Raw genomic sequence first — 4,629 nt, 5'->3', positions numbered from 1 at the left:
GTGGTGGGGGGGATTCAGGGACGGCTTTAGGGCTAATAATTGGGATGGGGAGGAGGAGAGAAACCACCGCATTGCGAGGAAATCAAATAACTGATCAGAAAAATGTTCAGAAAAATGAACTGCTGCCCTGACGGCCGGAGGGCACACAAAGTCTGAAACTTTTTTCAGACTGCCCCTAGTGGGTGAGTCCGAAGCGATCAAGGGGTTGGGGGCTGTGGTTTATGTGGTCTGTTTGTTGGTATCTTCATCTGGGCGGTGGAACGTTACACAATGACGCAAAGGAGAGCAAGGACAAGATGAACTGCCGTACGGACGTCCAAATTACTAAGCTGCCGTACTGAAGTGCATAGCGATGTGAGGTTACCGTGTGCGAGGTTTGCGGGGGGAGGGATGGGCGAAGTTTGGGGGAAATACCGGCGCCAGTAGCACCTACGACACAGCGCTCACCTCTCGGTTGTACGACAAAGTCTCGTCCAACTGTTCCCGGGTGCCGTACGCTAGCAAGGCCTCGAGTGTTGTGGGCCCTATGGGGGGTCCCCGCCGCATGCCCTGAGGATGGGGGGAAGGGAGGGAGGTTGGGAGAAAAACCAGGAATTTAAGTGTGTGTGTGTACGTATGTATGTCTGCGTATCTGTGTACGTATGTGTGTGCGGGGAGGGGGGCGAAGAGGTGTGTGTGTGGGGGGGGGGGAAGGAGTGGTCACAAAATGAAGTTACCAGCCCTCCGGGGTCTTGCCGACCAGCCCAATTTATCTGACCCATCCGCTCATGAACGGGGGAACTGTCGACTCAAAATGTGTTTCAAAATGTGTTTCAAAAGCAGCACCCCCCTCTCCCCCCGGGGGAAGGGGCTGTGGGAGGTCGACATAACCCCCCCACCAATACACACACACAGCATATGTCACACGCGCACCTCGGGGGGTTCAACCGGCACACCCGTCACGGTGTCCGCATCCAAAGCTGCCGTACCAACCACCTCGGCCACGGGGTCATTGGATACGGCACGGTTAGCCTGCCGTACAGCCGCCAGCTCCGGCATGTGACGCGGCTCCAGAGGGATGAAGCCCGCTGCGGCGCCGTGCTCGTGAATCGCCTGTATGTATGTATGATGTGTGAAACAGGGGGGTGTATCTTCGCCCGTGGCAGCTACCCTGCGAAACCCTGCCTTCCCCGGTATTTCGGGGCACCCTCATCTAGTCACCCTAGTCAACTTCTCAGTGGATCGCTCAGGTTCCGCACCCACCACCGGCATCCAATGGAATCTGCCGGGTCGACAGCGGCCCAACTCCATTCCTGGTCGGCTCGCAGGTTAACTTTATCCCAGGTCACCACCGTCCATCAACTAGGGGCGCAATGCCTTCCACCATCGGAAGGACTTTTGACCCTAATGGGTATCGATCCCGGGATCTTCCGGGGGCAATGGTCGCGCGTTACCAGTAGTGCCAAACCCTATATATGTATGTATGTACGTATGTGCACGTGTGTTTTGGTGTATGTCCGTCTGGCAATATGTACAGCAAATCCCCGCGCCAAGACAACTTCTCGAGCTGCAGCGTTCCAAACATAAAACCCTATTTTGCAAAGGTGTCGTACCTGCATGATGCGAGGCTCGCCGTACGGTATCACAGACTGCTTCACCTGCAGGGCCATGGGTCAATGTGTGTGTATTGGGGTCGGAAAGGGAGGCTCGGCGAGTCTCGGGGTTTGCCTAATTAGGAAAACGGTTAAATTAAACGAACTAAGAGAGCCAGGGAGGGCGGCTCCACGTCAACGTAACCCACCCAACCACTCCCTAACCCACCCCCACTAACCCCCCACTAACCCCGGGGGGAGTACGCGACCGTGCGAGGAACCTAGAACCTTAGGTACCGGTGTTCGCGAATCATGTACGGAGCATGTACGGCAGCGGCCCGTGTGAAACACCAAAGGAGGCCTTACAGAACCCTTTTCAGTTTTCACCCGCCGGCGCCATCACCCCTCCCGCCATGAAACCCGACAGACAGATCCGCAGACAGACAGACAGACAAAACAGATACGCAGACAGACACACGCACCTGGCCGCTGGCGTATCTCAGCAGGCACCTGCCATCCGCTGCCGTCCGTACGGCCTCTCGATCACCTCCCCACAATCCCCGGGAGCCCGGGTTGGGGTTTCGGGGCAGCGGCTGAAACCACAACACCTCCGTGATGCGACCAGATCTGAGTGGGAGCGGGGGATATGAGGGGGGGAAACAAAACACACAGAGGGGGTCAGATGTCGACAGACAGACTGACAGGTCAGCAGATGGTTCAGATTCGTAAGAGGGGTTTCTCGCCCTCTCCCGCCCTCTCGCCGGTTCGAGCCAATCATCCCATTCTTGGCCACACACCCCTATACACACAGATAGACGTACGGACATACACATCCTTCCCCCCTCCCCTTCCCCCTCCCACACACAAACCCACACATTTCCCCCTTCCCCCCACACACAACCGTCACCGCTGCCACCACCATAATTCCCCCGCCCTAAACACACACAACACACGCACCTGAGCCCCTCCAGCACCTCCCCGTAACTAGCGACCTGCCGTACAATCGGCAGGCCGTACACATTGTCGTACAGGAAAGGGTAACGGCCGCCCCGCAGCACTCCAAAGTTCTTCTCCGGCAGCGGTTCCACCGCCACTGCCGCCCGACTGGGGATTGGGCTGAGGCTGGCCTCCCCCCAATGGACTGCCTCTGTCGCTACGGGGCCCCCCGCCGCCGCCGCCACGGCGCGGCCCCCCTCCTGACTCCCCCTGGCGGCGGCCGCCTCCTCCAGGGAGGGGCTCTGACGGGGTGACGGCGGGTTGGGGGAAGGGGCCGGAGTGGACGTTGAGGAGGAAGACACGGAGGGGGAGGACGGGGAAAACGGAGACCCAGGAGGAAGCGAGGACGAGAGGGCGGGAAAGAGGGGAAAAAGACGATGATTGCGGGTAGAAGGGGGAAGTGGGAGGAGGAGGAGATGGAAAGAGGAGGGGAGGGGAATGTGCGGGTATTTGGGTGTATCGGGCCCGCCGGGCGTAAGGCCCCCGCACAGCCGGTCGAGCACGCATCCCCACGCAGGCAAGGGCCCCCAAAGGTCGCCACCCACCGGTGCCTCAACCTCCGCCGATGCCTCGACTCGAAGCGGTGCTCTACGAGCTGCAGCTCTGCTGGGCACTGCCGGCCAGCATTGTGGGATGGGCGTCGCCCGACCCCTTGGGCAGCGTGCTGTCCGCACGGGTAAGCTTGGGAGGCCCGAAACCTGCATATTGAGGTCATACACATTGCTACTTTGCATGTGTGGGCTGAAATGATCAATGCTGAGCCCAATGACCGTGCCATGAAAACGGGCTCTGCCCGGTGTGATGCTAAATTGGAATAAGTGCGAAAATGTATGTACATGGCAACTTTTTGCGTGCTCTACGGCGCTGGATTGCTTATGCTTGCCTTCATTTGACAGCTCCACAGCCGCCTGCGCTAGGGCCAAGCGCCGACAGCCCCCACGGACAATATCTGTAATGTATGAAAATCTACTTGATAATTCAAAAGTGTTTCGGGAGATAAACCATTTCACCCAGAACAGGAGTTGGCCGTCAAGCCCGAACGCCCAATTCGTCCAAAACACGCTAAGCCTTACGAATGTACAAACCAGTGAAAATAACAATTCAATGCATGTATTGAGGTACGTTTTGCTTGGTTAATCAAGTTGTCTTTATTGTGCTGTACCCATAAAGCAAACCGATGGGAGTCCTGATGAACCTTCATTTCATACGGTAGATACTTCTTGGGGCAATTTACAACGGAAAGCGTCGCTTTAGGCACTACCGGTTAAGCAGCCTGACAATCAGTTTACAAATACAGGAGTTAAAGCAAATCCGTCTCCGTGAAACGTATTCACGTCATAGGAAATGCAAATGCCGCTGGGAACAAGCGGCCTGCATCCATAGAATCAAAATTTACTCCACATATGCTTGCCTCGGCCAGTAACGCAGTTCTCTCAAATCACGGCCACTCGTCCGGACGTCGGTGTCGGTTTGTCCATTAACCGACAACGTAACTTCTGCGACAAGGTCGCCACAGTCTGAATGCTGCCTCCCACTCAGCTCTATCTTTCTTTCCATCCAAAACAACAGATTATGAGAACCCTGTCTCTCATCCATACGACCTGCACTCCTTTCCTTCCCTTTCTCGCACTTCATCAGCCCACCCACCTATCCGCCCAGTACAACCGCAGCCCCATCCCACACCCACAACCGCAGCCCCCTTTCTCCCCCCACCACCACACACACACATACATATACACATACAGATACACAAAACAGGCGCGCGCACGCACGCACACACGCACACAAAACCCCACACTCGCTGTTGTTTTTCTTCCCACTCCATTCCGAGATTATTACCGTTTGTATTCCGATATAAGTCGTCCGCTAATCCCTAAACCCCGTGTGTCTCCCCCTTTCTATTTCCCCCCCCCCCCCACACACACACAAGCCACCACCACCACCATCCCTCTTTCCCCCCACACCACACCACACCACACCACACCACACCCACCCCTAAACAACAGGGGAAGCCCAGTCGCAGCCCAATCGTGTCAAGACCTAGGGCTGTCGCACGACAACA

This window comes from Volvox carteri (assembly GCF_000143455.1).
Source record: "Volvox carteri f. nagariensis unplaced genomic scaffold VOLCAscaffold_21, whole genome shotgun sequence".
NCBI lineage: Eukaryota > Viridiplantae > Chlorophyta > Chlorophyceae > Chlamydomonadales > Volvocaceae > Volvox > Volvox carteri.
This window is presented reverse-complemented; position numbering follows the sequence as displayed.